The sequence below is a fragment of the Lissotriton vulgaris genome, chromosome 10 (assembly GCF_964263255.1).
Source record: "Lissotriton vulgaris chromosome 10, aLisVul1.2, whole genome shotgun sequence".
NCBI classification, from domain to species: Eukaryota; Metazoa; Chordata; class Amphibia; order Caudata; family Salamandridae; genus Lissotriton; species Lissotriton vulgaris.
In genome coordinates this window covers 614455947-614474768 of record NC_141698.1, presented here as the reverse complement: position 1 = coordinate 614474768, position 18822 = coordinate 614455947, and positions in this window count along the sequence as shown.

Below are 18822 nucleotides of genomic sequence, written 5' to 3'. Positions count from 1 at the left end.
TCCACATTGTAAGGGTCATTTTGTAGTTTTCACTGCCCCTTACCAACAGGTTTTACCTGACAGTGACGGACAACGAAAATTGGTCATTTGACTGATTACTCTAAATCAAATAGGCCATCAATGGCCAAATCTCCAATGGCGCTTACTCTGCCTGGCCTTCGGAGGTATATGTCAACTGTGTCGATGGAGTAGTCTTCGTGAATTACATATTGAAGTTACGACCGACTCTAAATGAGGCAGGTGGAATTTCAGTTTGGCATAGAGGGTACAACGTTGCTGTTGTGACTGAGAACCCTCTCTGCCAAACTCTAAATCAGCACTTAATCTTAGTATTATCACCCTCACATAGGTCAACATGATATACAGTATGTGTAAATGGTGGGCCTCAGTCCAAGTTTGTCTCTAATAGACCACACAAGTTAACACAAAACGGCAGGGGTGAATGCACTTTTCTGGCACATGATCATGCATAAGCTCTGTGCACGTGATATCACTGTTAATGGATGTGCAGTTAGAGCATAAACTAGCACTTGCAGCATTAGCAAGTGCAGTTTTAGTACATCCTTTCAAATTGCATGCACTGAAACTTTGAATGTAGTAGGAACTCTGAATCTCAAGTGTTTTGGCCCAATCCATGCATTAATAGTTTTAGTGTTTTTAAATCAACAAGTAGCGTTTTGCCCATTCAAAAGCAAATGCTAGCGTTTACAACTTTGGAACCCGGCGTAGGATTTTTTATTTTTCTGTACACATCACTATAGGCGGAAAAAAATAAATTACTATCATGCTGCCGGTTTTTCTACTTTTTTTTTTTTTTACTGTTCCCTGCATCAGTAAGGAATTTACAAAACATTGTAGCGACGCTACACCTTGAAACAAAGGCCTTTTACATGGTGTCGAGTAGTAATTCTCTGCTGATTGTTGGATTTTGCTGTTGTCATGCTTTCGCTTCTCTTGATGGCATTCTATATACATCTTAGAGAGGTCGATCCATGATACAAACCAAAAGGCTGATTAGATACATAATGGCAACCTGCTGATTGCAAGTGTGGGAGAAAACCGAAAACTCTGATTATACACTTACTTAAAATGATGAAACTAAAATCAACACAGTGATTGAGCCTTTCATCCACTGGAAAAAGTCCTTACAGATTGCGTTAAATTCCCGCTACAGAAATTGAATGAAGCTGATAATGTAGGTGTGTATAATTGTGTTGCCTGGTTTTACATTTTAAATCCGTCGAATATTTCGCAATAATGCTTTAAAAAATCTTTTGTCTTTAAAAATGCTTTCGTTCTGATACCGTGAAAGCTGGGTTACTCTTGTAATTGGACAACCGGATGCTGGAATCTAATATACATGTCTGGGAAAACATACATGCTAATTCTGAACTCCCAAATGTATCACTTTATCATCTTTTTTGACAGTTGTGTACCTGTCAGGTTTTTAAAATTGTCTACTGTGTGAGGAGGATGGGGAGAGCCTGAGAGAGGACAGGACTTTCAAGCCGTCACATCCTGAGCGCCATGGAGGGACATTAGAGGAAAGACCCTTGAAGTAGGCGGAGTTTTGTGCAAAAGAAAACGCACAACAACTTGGCTCATGATTCCCCGGAGGCTCTGTAACCTGTAATGCCCCGGTTACTTACCGGTAATCTTCATTACTCCGAGTCCATGTCTTCCTCGCCACAGTATTTACCCATGAGCCTCCGGCTCCACACAGAACTCCAAGTCTAAAAACAGCGCTCTAGTCTCCCCTCCCTCCTCCAAGATGGCCCCCAGTGGCTCCAGCCAATCCCATAAAGGGATACATAGACAACAACTCGACCTGAAAAACCAAGCCGCAGACATGAAGCCACCACCAGGGCCGGGAGGGAAGGGAAACTATACTGTGGCGAGGAAGACATGGACTTGGAGTAATGAAGATTACCGGTAAGTAACCGGGGCATTACCTCCTCGTCCTGTCTTCCTCACCACAGTAATTACCCATGAGGCGATACCAAAGAAATCAGCTTCATGCAAGGAAAACACTCCACAGAAATAATGCAGAGAAACATATTCCAATCACAAGAGGTGCAAACATTCCACAGAAACATACACCTCAAGGAATCCCATCCGACAGTACAGAAGAGGCAAAGGAAACAGAACCCCCAACCCCAATTCGAAGGCGATAATGGGACATGAAAGTATGCGGGGACGACCAAGGGGCAGCCTGGCAAACATCCATCATGGACACCTCCTTAAAAGCAGCCCATGATACAGAAACAGATCTGGAGGACCGACCTCGAACATGAAGAGGGGGAAGTTCAGAAACAGAACCATAAGCCAACAGTATGGCCTCCTTAATCCAACGACTGACAGTGGACAGGGAGGGCTTCAGGCCCTGACCAGACAAATCAAAATTGACAAACAAAGTGGCAACCTTACAAAAGTAAGAAGTGCGTGATAAAGAAACCAACGATGCACATCCAACAGGCGGAGAAGGCAATCCACAGCTGAGGAAGGATCAGGACAAAGAACCGGAAGAACCACTTCAGCAAAACGGTGAAATAAGAATCCACCCCAGGAATAAACGTAGGATGAGGGCGCAAGACTACACGATCAGACAAAATGACCAAAATTAGAGTAGACCGCAGCAAGGCACCCAGCACACCAATACGCCTGGCAGATGCAATAGCCACAAGAAACACCACAGTGAGTGTCAAGAACTCCAGGCCCACCGACTCCAAAGGCTCGAAAGGAGCCGACCGCAAGGAACGCAATACCAGAGTAAGGTCCCAAGGAGGAGAACAGAAGATAGGACGGGGACGTGGCAAAGAAAGCGACTTAAAAAGCGGAGCCACCAAAGGAGAAATTTGAACCAAGTGCAGGACATGAAATGCCCGAATGGCGGCCCATCGAGCCCTGAGAGTGGAAAAGGCCAAGCACAAAAGGAAAAACATCAAGTAAAAAATCCAGAAACCGAGCAGGGTCCAAAGAAGCCAACGACAGCCTGTGACACACACATCAAGAGGCAAAGTAATCCCAATGCTTAGCGTAGGACATAAGAGTAGAAGGCCTCCTAGATTCCTGAATGACGCCAGCAACCACAAAGAACAACCTGCACGCAACAGCGATCCCCTCTCAAGAGCCAGGCCCGCAGACCCAGGGACCGGAACACAGGCAGAGGCAGAAGAGGACCCAACAGAGGATAAGGCACAAATGGTAATGTCCAGCCTGGAGAAACGGCCAAATCCATCAATAGGGGACACCAAGGGCGACGGATCCAACCCGGAGCAAACAGAAGGACAAACGATCCTTCCCACTCGAGTCCCTGCAAAACTACGGAAACAGGGGAACAGGGGGAAAAGCATACAGCAGACCCTCCGGCCAAAGGAACGACAGGGCGTCCACTCTCCAGGCAGCCCGGCAAGGCATAATTGTGCAAAAGCAGCGGATCATGGCATTGGATAGGGAAGCGAAACAGGTCCACAATCGGAGAACCAAACATCATCTGCAACCACCGGAACATCAACTGCGTGAGGGACAAAGACCCCATGGAAGGAAACACCTGGCACAGACAATCCGCCACAGTGTTCACTGGACCCGGCAGGTAAACTGCAGACAGGGACGCCAGGAGCACCTCCGTCCCAACCAAAAATCCAAAAGCTGAGGCAACTGAGGGAACGAACCCTGCACCCACCTTGATGGTACACACAAGACATCACCGACAGGACCTGCACATGGAGACCCTGAACAAGATCCGAGAAATCCAACAAACCCAGAAGGATGGTTTCAGCACCTCGTAGTCGGAAGAACAAGACAACACCGACCCAGGCCAAACCCCCTGAGACGTCGAATCCCCCAGAGAAGCACCCCACCCCAGCAGGCCTGCAACCATAGTGACTCATATAGAGGGAACAGGGTTCCCAATGCGACAAAATGCGGAACACCACCGGGTACAAGTGGAGGTAAGCCCACAGCACCGTCAACAAAGATGCAAACATCAGACTCAGAAATCTTAACTACAGGCCCACAGGATGAGATGGCCCCAACAACAGGGCACGAACTGCAGACATCAGGGATAGAATCCGGGGAGGGGGAAGGAACACCAACCCCAACTGAGTCCGGAACAGAGCCTCAATGAAAGTCAAAACCTGCGCAGGAACCAGGCAGGACTACGGCACAACCAGGAGGAACCCGTGATGCTCCAGGACAAGGCACACCCTCTGGACATGCAACTCCGCCTCAGGAAGAGAAGAAGCAGAAACCAAGAAGTCGTCCAGATAAGGAAAAACAATAATGCCCCCCCATGCAAAAGTCCAAGAAGAGATGCCAGAACCTCAGTAAAGATCCTGGGAGAAGAGCAGAGTACAAAAGGAAATATCTGGAACAGGTAACGACGACCCAGGACACAAAACCGGAGAAACCGCCGAGCGTTCCGGATGAACAGGCACATGCAGATAAGCATCCCTCAAGTCTATGGACGCCAGGAAATCGCTGCGAGACACCAGAGGAAGGATCAACTGAAGCGAAACCAATTAGAATATCTGGTGAGGGAAGAAAGAATTGACCCACTTCAGGCCCAATACAGGTCGAAGATCCCCGGAGCGCTTGGACACCAGAAACAGGATGGAAAACACGCCCAACCCCAACTGATCGCTGGGCACAGGAATCATCGCATCTCCGACCACCAGGGAATCGATGCCTTCCAAAAGCGTCAATCGTCATAGAGGGTCTCAGGGACAAGGCGTGGATCTGAAACAGCCTGGGGGAGCCTGGATAAACCCAAGACGTACACCCTCCGAAACCACCTGAAGAACCAAGTAGTAAGTGAGGCGACCCCCAACCGGACCCACACCAGGAGCTATCCAGTCAGGACTTGTAAGCAGAAGCACCAGAGAACCGGGACATATCAAAGGAAGGGGTACCCCGGCCACACCCCCAACCACGAAAGGCCCGACAAGCACGTCCCCTACAAGAAGGACCAAAAGCCCTCCGAGAACCAAAGGAACGGAAGCGACCAGCCCGTTCAGGAGCAAGCAGTCAACGGTCCCCCGCCGTCTTCCTCAACATTACTTCCAAAGGGGACCAAACATCGTAACCCCAGAAAAGGGGATCTCTGTCAGGAGACCCATCTGCGCAGCATCAGCCGTCCAGGAGCGAAGCCACAGCAGACATCTTGCAGCCACAGAAGAACCAGCCACAGAAGCCGCTGCCCCTAAAGAATCAAAAGAGACATCCAAAAGCAGGCAAACCTGCCGCTCCATCAACGCCAGGGTAGAAGAGACATCCACCCCCTGGACCAACAACTCCGACAGAGACTGAAAATCCTTAAGTAAGGGCTGGATCTAGGAAGAAGAAAAGGCTGCCACCACAAAGGAAAAGTTAGTAGCCGCAAAAGCGCGCATGACAGCACCATCCACCTTCCGATCCACAGGGTCAGCAGGAAAGGAAACCTCAGAGACCACAGTACCATGCGACAACAAACCGTCCATCAAAGAATCCACTGAGACCGAGGAAGGAAATTACGCCGAAAAATCATGCAGAGGATACCTTTTAATCAGGAAACGAGGAAAAGAGCTCTTGTCCACATCCTCTCATTCAGTTTCCAACACCTCCAACACTGAAGAATGAAGGGGCAATGAATCAGGTACAGGACGCTGATACCGAGAAAACAAGACATCCTCCAGAGGCATAACAGAGTCAAGGAAAACCAAGTTTCCGCAAATGTGACACAGCACCTCCTTAAGGACGGCACCCTGTACAAAACGACCCTTGACACCAACCTCCTCCTCAGGGACAGAGTCAACAGCCGGAATGCCATCAACGCGTGCTCACACGTCAGGAGGAACAGGAACCCGGTCCCGAAAGGCAGCTGCCACCGCAGAATGGAACATCTCTCGCAGCAAAGCCACAGAGGGAACAGACATGCCAGAGCCAGAAGCCTCCACTGCCTCAGGAGCAGACAAAACTCGAACCCTTTTCCATGACAGAAAAAGACCAAGTGAAAAGAACACCAGTAAGGCAATAAAAACACCTGAAAGGTACAATAAGCAGCAGGTTGCTAAGCAACCAAAGCAGACTCCCATCGCCCGCCCACAATGTATCATAAAAAACGAGGAACTCCAGCGCTCGCCTCCCAAAGAGACTCCCAACCCTTACACTGCAAGGAAAAGAAACGCGCGGCCAACCGGCGCGCTCCCCCAAGCCGACAACAAACACGGCAACAGGTAAGCGCAAAATGAAACACGGGCATGGCAAATGGGAAAAATAACCCGACCGTGCGATGTCCATGGAACAGGACGCGCGGTCGGCAGGGGGCCACACAAACAATAAACCTCCAGCTCAGCGGGAAGAGCAGGCACGGCCCCCATACGAAGCGAGAGCACCTACGCTCTCGCAAACACACAAAGCACCCGAAAGTTCACTAGAGCATGACAAGGTGCCCGGCAAAGAAGGGGGAAACAAATGCAAATTAAATAAAACATAATCACAAAAATCAGAAATAGAGACTAACTTCCCCCCTTCCAATACCCACGGACATAAGGGGCTGCTGAAGCAAGACCCCCGCCCCACTCACCTGAACCATCAGGGAACACAGCACTCGGAGAAGTGCAGAAAAAAGAACAGCTCGAGTTGCTGTCTATGTATCCCTTTATGGGATTGGCTGGAGCCACTGGGGGCTATCTTGGAGGAGGGAGGGGAGACTAGAGCGCTGTTTTTAGACTTGGAGTTCTGTGTGGAGCAGAAGTCTCATGGGTAATTACTGTGGCGAGGAAGACAGGACGAGGAGGTAATGGTTTTGCACCTATACATGTAATAGCTGGAAACCAACTCTGCACAGGACTGCAGAAGTGGCTGGTGAAATTGGAAATCGAGGAGAATCAACACTCCTCTCGAATTGCAAACAGTGAGCGAGTAAAGCCTGTGAGTGGGACTTTATTGTGGAGACTCTGTGAGGGGGTCTCTAAAATTTGAAAAATACAGGGCCAATAGATTTTTTAACACAATTTTCAAATAATTAAAAAATGTAAATGTTTTAGACGCATACAGTATTCAAAGGGCAGTGCATCCAATTGTTCTCTCTGTTGATATACTGTTATTTTTGTCTTTGAGTCCTGGGAGACTGATAAACACCTCTTAGTGTATGCACTCTATATTAAAATATGGTAACCATGTTTAATTCTATCTGGCATTACTGGATCTCTCCTTGAGCAACAAGTCATATCATCCATAGGCACCAGTGGCATAAAGATGAGAAGTCACATGTGCTGAGGTACGTTGTAAAACAACTCACATGTGTGACTTTGAAAGTATTGCTTAAGTGTCCTACATCCTTGTTTACTCTGTTTTGTAATTTGTTTTGCCTCTTCCATTCTTCCCATGTTCTTTTCTTATTACCTCCCCTCCCTTCCTATTTCGGCCCCCCTTCTTCGTACCCCGGCTCATTCCTTCACACATTCCTCCTATCTTATTCTCTTGCCCTTTTCTCATATTTACACTATTATCCTCTTTTCTCCGCAATCTACTTTGTCTTAATCTTTTGCAAAGTGAGTACTTTCCTATGATGACACATTTTTATATGATTATTCTGCCGTTACCTTATATCTATCTTTGTTCTATTTATATTTAATGAACTCATAATGTAAACTATATTCATTTCCTATTTATGTCAATTACATATTTATTAATTCTTACTCTTCCTACATTCTTCTTCCCTCCCCGTTGCCCACTGTTTCCCTTTTACTCTTTGCTTTCTTATTTTCTGTCTATTTATCTATTCAATTATTTAAATATTTATTCACAAACTACTTATTTATATAGCTCATATTTATATGCATTATTTAATAACAAACGTCATGTATCTACTGCTACTTTTTACCTCACCAGATTCTTTTACCCATTTATTACCAATTTTTTACTGTTTTATTATCCTTATTCTCATAATGTACTCTCATTGTAAAACTCAATAAAAAAATGTCAACACAGAAAGTATTGTTTATGTGCAGTGCTTGTAGGCCAGGCCTGCTATAGCACATGCTAAAGCAATCGATTTGTAAGAAAGCCGACTCCTAACATTAGCTAAGTCACCCATAAATAGTTATTTGCAGCGCGCAAGGTGTGGGTGAAGCAATCTTTCCATTTTTACCAAGGCCTGCTTGAAATCACATCACAGCTCCTCAAGCAACTCCGGACCGTACAGAACACTGCAGCCAGACTCATCCTCAACCTTCCCATTTGAACCAGCACCACCCCCCACATTAGAAGTATCCACTGGCTGCTGACCCATGCCTACAGAGCCCTTAACAACATTGGACCCACCTATATCAATACCGCCCGACCTTCAACCATCCCACCAGGCAACTCTGCTCCACCTCCCTTGCCGCAGCGGAGGTAATTCCGTCTCCTACCTCACTGCCAAGTCCTGAAACAACCTCCGCACTGCTCCATTACTCACCGACTTCAGAAAAGAGATCAAGACATGGCTGGCTCTTCAACTAATGGCCCTTGTGGTGCCAGCACCTGGATTCCTCCTGGGGAGGTAAGCAGTGCTATACAAATGCTGTTTAATGTATTGATTAAGCAGAAATTTCACATTTTAATACATTGGCTTAGGAAAGAGCCAGAAGAAATGTTGTACCTTGTTTCCTTGAAGAACATCCTCTCCATAGCTGCTCAGCCAGGATGAATGTGATGTCTGTGTGGAATGTTGGAATGCCTGATGACAGAGTGGAATGTTAGTGTGCCTGCTTGTGCATGGACTGGGTGACAGTTGGAGAGAGTAGGCTGAGCATCAAAGATGCAGCTCCTGGTGGGGCCCTTACTGGACTTACTTTTTAACTCCCCTGGATTAACTACCATCTTAAAACCAACATGTAACCAACCAATAAACCTTCTACTTGTGTTATACTTCCTGGCTACCTCTGATCATCATTGGATCTAACTTTGTAACATTTCAACAAAAAACATCGTTGCTACCTCGTTATCTTTATAAAAAATCCAATTAACTGGTGAACATGGACTTTTTGCCTCAAAGATACGTTTGAAAAAGTTGTACATCTCTATCTGAAGTCTGTACAGGTACCTGGTCGGCTCTGGCAAGGCCTGTCTCACCACTGAATGGGTGTGAAGTGTCTCCCAGCAAGGATCACTAATTTCTGGGAGCAGACGACCTGCATCTTTCTGGCAGAAATCAGGGATGAAAAATAATTTAGCAGGGTTATAAACACAATGAAAAGTACAGGAATTGAAAGAATGATGTGCATCTTTCTCAGACTCCCTTATGAATGAGTAGACAAGAAAAGATTTCACAGAAAGATCAGTTAAACAACAGAGTCCCTCCAGGAGCGCAAACTAGTAAAACAACCATCTTCGTCAGGAATTAAGACAACTATAACAACACCCACCATCAAAGGAAATTCATGTTGTCCTAATATGGCAGGCATGGCATTAGAGATCAGTTGCCTGACATCCTGTCCTTGATCCTTCTGGCATCTCCCATACTTCGTACCACCTGTGGAACAAAGTCACTCCCCAGTGAGTTTTGTCTGAGGATGTTACATTTAGTTATTTAGGACTGTAAGGGAAGAAAAAGGCATAGATGTGCACAGAGAATAACAGGAAGCATTTACTTTTGGATGTTATTTATTGTGAACAACATGTTTTAAGTTGGCGCAGGTGGTGGGACTATTGAATTGAATTCATAAGTCCTTTAGTGATTTTGATGACTGAATTGCAAACAAATGCTGGATATTTAATGAGGTCTAACATGCAGCCGCCGACATTGATTAAGGCTTTTTCCAAAACGTGTCTGCATGCACAGACGTCTCCTTCAACCACTCCACTGGACTACACTGGACTGACCACAGCTGCATACACTTCATCTTCAAGAAGACCACATCTCACCACCTCATGCATCGGATCCCCCGCAGATGCTGGAGCAAAATCACCACAGACCAGCTAACCACATCACTGAGCCAGAACCCACCAGCCAACACCAATCTACCTGACACCAGCAACGCAGCCCACAACCTCGCACAGTGGATCACCAACTGCGCCAACGACCTCGCTCCACTAAAAAAAAACTAAGGCAAGGCCAGCAACAGAAACCCCTCATGGTTCACAGACATTCTCAAAGCCGCAAAGAAATCCTGCCGAACACTCGAAAAAACCTGGCGCCTCGAACGGACAACAGAAAACATGACATCCCTCAAAAACGCCACCCGCGAATACCACCAGCGGATCCGGGCCACCAAGAGGACATTGTTCAAAGAGCGACTGGACAGCAACACCCACAACAGCAAGGAACTCTTTAGCATTGTCAAAGAACTCTCCAACCCCAACGCCAGCAACAACAACATCACCCCTTCACATGACCTCTGCAACTCCCTCACCACGTTCTTCCACCGCAAGATCGCAGATATACACGACAGCTTCGGACCCCAAACACCACCTCCGGCCACCAAACCAGCGACCCCCACCACCACCCTCAGCGCATGGACCCCCATCAGCAGTGAAGACACCATCCACGTCATGAACAACATCCACTCCGGCTCTCCCTCCGACCCATGCCCCCATCACATCTTCAACAAAGCCGACACCATCATCGCACCCCATCTTCGGAACGTCATTAACAGCTCCTTCACGTCAGCCACATTCCCTGAGAGCTGGAAACACGCAGAAATCAACGCCCTTCTGAAGAATCCCACAGCGGATCCCAAAGACCTCAAACACTTCCGCCCCTATCTCTCTCTAACCCTTCCCGTCAAAAGTCATCGAAAAGACCATCAACAAACAGCTGACCGCATTCCTCGAGGCAACCAACTCGCTGGACCCTTCCCAATCCGGATTTCGAGCCAACCACAGCACCGAGACCGCCCTCATCACTGCCACAGACAACATCAGAACCCTGATGGACAACGGAGAAACAGCCGCTCTCATCCTCCTAGAACTCTCAGCAGCCTTTGATACCGTCTGCCACCGCACCCTAATAGACCGCCTCGACAACACCGGAATCCAAGGAAAGGCCCTGGAATGGATCACCTCGTTTCTCTCCGGCAGAACCCAGAGAGTCCGCCTCCCCCCTTCCGCTCCGCGGCCACCGAGATCATCTGTGGTGTACCCCAAGGATCCTCACTCAGCCCAACTCTCTTCAATGTCTACATGAGCCCCCTCGCCACCATCGCACGCAAACACAACATCAACATCATCTCCTACGCCGACGACACACAACTGATACTCTCCCTCACCAAAGACCCAGCCTTCGCCAAAACAAACCTTCAGGAAGGCATGAAAGATGTAGCGCAATGGATGAAGCACAGCAGTCTGAAGCTCAACTCGGACAAGACGGAGGTCCTCATCCTCGGACAATCCCCCTCAGCATGGGACGACTCCTTATGGCCCACGGCACTGGGCACCGCACCGACCTCCACGGACCACGCACGCAACCTGGGATTCATCCTGGACTCCTCCCTCACGATGACCGAGCAAGTCAACGCCGTCTCATCCTCATGCTTTAACACCCTGCGCATGCTCTGGAAGATCTTCCGATGGATCCCCACCGAAACCAGAAGAACAGTCCCCCAGGCCCTCGTCACCAGCCGACTGGACTACGGGAACGCCCTTAATGCAGGAACTACTGCCAAACTTCAGAATCGCCTCCAGCACATACAGATTGCCTTCGCACGCCTCATACTCGACATCCCTCGCCACAGCCACAAATCCGCCCACCTGAGAAACCTCCACTGGCTCCCTGTCAACAAAAGGATCACGTTCAGGCTACTCAGCCACGCACACAAGGCGCTCCACAACATCGGCCCCGAATACCTCAACAGCTGACTCTCATTCTACACCCCCACCCGCCAACTCCGCTCCACCAGCCTTGCCCTCGCCACGTCCCACGAATTCGCAGAACCACCACCATAGGGAGATTGTTCTCCTACCTGTCAGCGAAGACTTGGAACTCCCTCCCCAAACACCTACGACTGACCCAGGACCACCTCACCTTCAGCAAACACCTCAAGACCTTGCTCTTTGAGCAGTAGCAGCACCCCCTCCCCTCCCCCAGTGCCTTGAGACCCTCACGGGTGAGTAGCACGCTCTATAAATGTCTTGATTGATTGATTGATTGATTGATTGATTGATTGATTGATTGATTGGTAGAAGTGTAAGGATACAGACTGGGGAATTGATGGTGTAAAAGACAAGTGTGCAGGTAGATACAAGACTGCATGCATACTATATTAGGGTTTGAAGCAGTCCATGTCTTAAGGCCTTCTTCGCTGCATAAGTACTGGCTACTGACTGAATCAATAGAATACTGTAAAGAGAGTGTCTGAGTGAATCTATAGGTGCTTGAGTTTTAGTACAGTGAATAGATTAGTACATAGTGCTCAATGCTTTATTATTATTAAACAATAAAATTATTCTTCAGACATCTCATATTTAAACACAGCTTCTAAAAGGAGTTCATCTGGTACTTCTTCGAGATCATACTGCTGGTTTGCCATTTCTTTGGTTTATATCTTCCAGTAACTCTCCGTGATCCAGTGCTTCCCAAAAATCAGCATCATTGCTTTCATTTTCAAAATCACAGGTGATATCTGCAGCACTGATGTCCTCTAATTCAGTCTCGCTGCCTGTTATAGGTAGATTTTGTACTTCAATTAAACTGTTGCTCATTTTCAATGTGTCTTCGGTAATATTCTCCTCTTTATCCATAACAAATCTGTTATGTTCTAGGTCCTTGCACAAAAACATAAACACTTCACTTTAACAGTTTTCTTAGTACATAATACAAAAGTAGGTTTATCAACTATTTTGGCCCCAAAAAAATATTATGTAAATACCATTGTCTAATAACATTGCAACAAAAGAGTTTAAGTATGTCATTAGGTTATTTAAATATAATTGCTTATAAACATATCCTGTTCTTAAGTTTTCTTAAAATTTAAAACCAGTCACTGCTTATGACTATGGAAAATGACTCAGGCTCTTATACTAAAATGCAGTACTAAAAAATGTAGAATTTGTCAATTCACCTTACCCCTTCCAAACTAGTAAATGTGTTTTAGTAAAATGCAAAGGATACTGTTGCTTGTCTAGAATAAAACTGTGAATCTGTGTGTATTTAGGTACCGTTCTCACACTAGTTTTTGAATACTTCATGTGTTTTCACACACATTAATCCTTAAACACCTATCTAATACTCACCTTTTAACATAATTCGAAATTAGTAATTGCTCATATAAGTCGAAAATACTCACAACAACAGCTATAGAACGCCCCTTCAACACAAAGTATTGTGTATAATGAGGGCATATTTACATAGAGGAGAAAAGCTACTCACAGTAACTTATCCTGTACTTCCAAATATGAAAGAGTATTTGAAAACACACTCTGTGACGTATTTAATGTTGAGCAATTTGGTCTCTTTAATCCTGAAAGTCCCTGGTCTCTACTAGCCAAGCATGTCCTTATATTCAATACCATACAGGTGCGTTGCAGAGACCTGTTCTCAAGTCCTGTCCCATTTTATACACTATGACATCTTAGCCTACCACTATCTCACTATAAGTAATACCTTTCTTAATCTTCCCAACGCTCCAAGCGCCAGCACACATTTCCGAGGGTAGCTTTACGATTTACAAATACTAGCATTTTTTTTTCAGGAAGCATAGTAATAACAAATATTAATCTGTTTTTTTCTTCTATTGTAAATGATATTTTTTTATGTCTTCTATTTAGATGTTTTTAATCATGAGAATGCAAATAAAACAGTTTACAGAGAAACACTTTTTAAACTCTCCAACGTATGTAGATAATAACGACCCGGGACTTGACAAAATACCAGGCGATTTATATAAACACGAAACCAACATTTGGGTTCCCTATATTAATCGTTTATGTTGCTGCGGGTGCAGAATTCCCGGATACATGGAAAGGTGCGGAGATAATGACTATTTGCCATTGAAGACTGTGCCTTGCGGGGAGAGACTGCCGCTGCATTTCCTTCCTGACCTTCGCACTCCGAGCCCTGAGCCTGAGGTAATAGGACGCCGTGAAGAGTTGTGAACTGCGGGCTCCTGCTGGTGGCGTGTAACAGGGCTGCGAGCGTAGCAGGGACTCCATCTCCCAGGAGTCCCTGCCTGACCTACTGCTACCGCCTGGTCCGCTCTCCTTGTTGCCCCGCCCACAGCCCACTGGAGGGAATTTAAATCGCCAGCTGTATTTACCTCATGGGTGTGCCACTGAAGACTGTGCCTTGCGGGGAAAGACTGCCGCTCCATTTCTTTCCTGACCTCGCCGCACCCACTCCGCCGGTGCCGCTTCGCACTCCGATCCCTGAGCCTGAGGTAATAGGACGCCGTGAGGGAGTTGTGAACTGCGGGCTCCTGCTGGTGGCGTGTAACAGGGCTGCGAGCGTAGCAGGGACTCCATCTCCCAGGAGTCCCTGCCTGACCTACTGCTACCACCTGGTCCGCTCTCCTTGTTGCCCCGCCCACAGCCTGTCACCACCCCTACTTATTGGTTGCTGTATCCCGCTGCGCGGGAGCGTCGCCGGACGAAGACCGGGCCAAGAGCGGGACCGTTTGTGCCCGTTCGTGACAGTTCGTGACTGGGCCGGGCCCCCCCCTTATTTTTGCACCCCCTGGTACATCTCTAAGTGTGGGGAGATGTCCTCCCGTGCTACTAGGAGGAAGTCATCCTTAGGGGGAGCAGCTATTACCGGAGGTATGGAGAAATTCCTGGTAAGAGCCAATACCCTTATCGATACTGAAATAGACGCTCTGGAAAAGCGCTTATCCAAGGAACTAATTACCAACCAAAGATCCTCCCTTGGTACTCTCCTGTGCCAAAACCCCGGACTGGCACAAAGAGACTTGTAATAATGGCACGATGAACTCGTCCTTAAAATCTGTGGAGAATAATTTGGCGTCATCTGATTTGGACCTATTGGTTAATGAAATCCTCCCTAAAATTGATTTGGTTCTTGATATTAATAAGCCCTCTCTCCCTGATCCAGTTGTTATCTGTGATTCTATTTCAAATGGGGTGAAGGAGGGGGTCACGTCCAAACGTAAAAGACCCTATAATTCTAAACCGGGTGGTAAATCCAAATCCGCCAAACTTCGACATGAAACCCCCATCCCCACACCAAGTTCATCCCATGCCCCATCTAATTCGGATTTTACCTTAGAAACCCTTGGAGCCCTTTTTAAAACCTTCCTATTCCCCCTAGAGTCTAAATTGGAACGTATTGAACTCCGTTTATCCAATAGCGAGAAAACCTCGGCTGCTATTCTAGCTAGACTACCTGAGTCCAACTCCCCCTCCAACTGTCCTAATTCTCAAATTCCCCTAAGCAATTTAGGACCCTCTCTAGTGATTCCTGCTGCTGCCCCTTCCTTGCAACCCCCTATGGGTAATCCAGCCCCGATACAAAGCAGCAATTCTATTATTCCACCTTTGCTACCAGTAGGTCACCCTACGACAGCTACCAATGGGACCATATCTAATGCCCATATAGTTCCCCCAACCCCCGAAAAGTTTGTTCCTAGACCACGAAGACCCGACCTGCCCCCCGAGACTAATCGCTTCATAGTAGTCATGGCTGGTGTCCCCCCCCTTGAGGCAGGAGAACGTGAGAATTTTTTTTCACTCAAAAGTATAGCCATTAAGTGGCTAAATTGGAATAGACCCCTCCCGGCCCACTTTAATAATGAAATTATTATGGTGAGAAGGGTACCTTGGCTAGGTAAAACTAGAAAGTCCATAACAGGGGATTGTATTACGGTGAGTTTTCGCGACCCTAGGACAGTTCAACACATATGTACCGGGTTTAATAGATCTCTCGATTCCACCATTCAAACACTGCCAGTGTCCTTTTTTTTCCCCCCTATTCACATGCACCATGACCAAGCTCGAGGTAACTGGACGAGAGTCGAGCAGAGGGGTAGACCTCGTGGATATGAAGCAAGACCGGTTTTTCTGCCACCTGAGACCCCCTTCTATGATTTTAATGGTTTTAACTGTCTCAACGGGCTGGATGGTGTTGATTGACTGCCCCCAGCTCCAGTTCCCACTCCTCCCTTTATTGGTAACAATCTAGTTGTAACAACGGGTATCGGTTCATTATCCACTTCTCCAACAGCAATGCCCCTTACCACTGCCCCGGGGCACACACCTTCCCAGGGAACTGTAACTGCTGATAATACTCTAGTTGCAGCCACGGGCCAATGTTTAGTACCCGGAACATCTTCCACGTCTACTCTGGTGCACATATCCCCCCAGGGAGCCAACCCTCTTGTTACCGCCCATTCTCCTGCCACGATGGTTTTCCTTGCTGCCAATAAGCCCTCCATCTCTATTGTACCCAAGACCAGTGTACTAGCCCCCTGTATCCCCGGCCTCAAATTTGCCAGCTGGAATATTGCAGGTTGGAGTCGGCAAATGTCGTCCCTGGGATGGAGTGCAATCCTTTCTGACTTTGATGTCTTATGTCTACAAGAGACATGGGTAACCACTGATATCATCCTGGATGGATTTGTGTCATATAACAACCCGGCACAAAGGTCTAATATGGGCAGGGCCAAAGGGGGGCTAGTAATTTTACTTTCGGTAAATCTCCCTGTTCGCAAGAAATTACATCTGACAGTGGGTCTCCATTCACAAATTCTAATCCTTGAACATAACAGGGGCCACACAATTATGCTGATTAATCATTACAACAATTTGTTTGATGCTTCTAATACCACTGTGGTGGACGAGTTGGGCGTAGCCGTGAGTAATATCTGTAAAGGCATTCATAAACCCTACGATATCATCTGGGGAGGGTATTTTAACATTCGTACCTTTCCCCATTCATTCACCAGGACTTGTGGGTATGATGGGGATAATGGGGAAACCGAGTACATTTTATTCATTCTCCCTATGGTGATTCCCTTAATTCTTTGATGCTAAACATGGACCTTATGATACACTCCCCGGCCACAGACGCGGATGGTAATCCCGTACCAACCTTTGTAGGTTTGAACTCGGCCTCTGTTATCGATCACCTATTAGTTTCTGTACACTTTGTTCCACTCTGCACGGTTCCAAATGTAGTCGACCTTGGAAGTAGCGATCATAATGCTATTACCATGCTGATTTCTGTTTGGGGGGCTCCAGCTAACACTCAAAGCTTAATAGTTGAAGATGTAACCCCTTGGAGGCAGAATGGTGTACGTATCAAGTGGTGTATGGATAACTCCGAGAGGCTGCAACTCAAAATCTTAGAAGCAGGGTCTGTGGCAATTATGAAATGTTTGGATCCAGAGGCATACCCTGAGTGCATTTTAGCTGATTTTGTGGAACTAGGTACAATTATAAAAAGAACGCTTACTAAAACAAAAGGCCTAACCAAGAAGGAAAATGTTGGCTGGTTTGCTAGCATGTGTACAAAATCCCTCCGGGAACTTAAGCAGGCACTCACTAAACAACCCAGGGACAGGGTGGGTATCATATCCCTTAGACAGACTTATAAAATGCACCTAACCCGCAGAAAACAATAGCTAAGGGAGCAACCCTGGGATGCCCTTGATAAAGCAGCCATATTGCATGATAGCAAGCTCTTCTGGAACATTGTTAATAGCCCTTTTCTGGTAAAAGAAGACTTCCCCGTATTGTCAGCCCAGGTTAGTGAAGCAAACTGGGTTGGTCACTTTTCTGAAATCTTCGATCCAACCAGGGAGGATTGCGCTAGTTCCCCCTCTCCCATGTTTGAAGAGAAGTTATCCCCCGATATTACCCTTCAAGAAGTGGAAACTGCCATTGATCTGAGCAAAGGGGGAAAGGCACCGGGACCTGACGGGGTCCCGGTTGACCCGTATAAATCCAACCCGACACTTTGGAGTTCACTTCTAACACAGGTGTTCAATGCTTCAGTTAGTGAGAATACACCACTTACCTGGAGTGAATCCATAATCTTACCCATCTACAAGAAGGGAGATAGAGGAGAGGCTAAGAACTACCGCCCTATCTCCCTTTTGGATTCCTCCCTTAAGATCATGAGTAGGGTCCTACTGAAGCGTTTAGAGGAATGGGTAGAGGATAATAAAATTCTAGCGGAATCTCAATACGGCTTCCGCAAAGGCCTTGGGACAACAGAGCAGTGTATTAATCTCGACCTCCTCATCGGGAAGTACACTAAAGCGAAACAGGGTTCCTTATTTCTCTGTTTCGCTGATCTCTCGAGTGCATTTGACCTCGTGGACCACCTCTGTTATGGTCCACACTACTGGAAATGGGAGCCCCCCCTGCAATTATACATTTCCTGGCTAGACTATACAATAAACTATCGGCCCAGATTCGCTATGGTCATGCAGGGGAATGCACTGGGAAAATTAGGGTTAAATCCGGCATAAGGCAAGGCTGTGTGCTGGCCCCATTGCTTTTCTCCCTTTTTTATAAATTCCATGGAGTCTGAACTGAAGAGGGTACAGGCAAATCCCCCGCAGGTTGGTGATCATCCTGTGCCGGTCCTGCTATATGCCGATGATACGGTCCTACTCTCTCGCACTCCAAACGGGCTCCAAAAGTTAATGAACCATTTCTATGACTTTATTAAGGGGAGGAAACTGAAAATCAATAACTCCAAGACTTACATCATGGCCTGTGGGAAACGGATGAAACTTAACAAACCGTTTCATTTTAATAACCACAGAATAGAGGTTGTGGACAGATTCTGTTATCTTGGTGTAACTTTTTATAACAGAGGAACTTGGGCTCCTGAGATTTTAAACGTGAATGCTAGGATGAGCAAAAGCTCCTCTGAAGTATTTCGCTTTGCTTCAAAGTTGG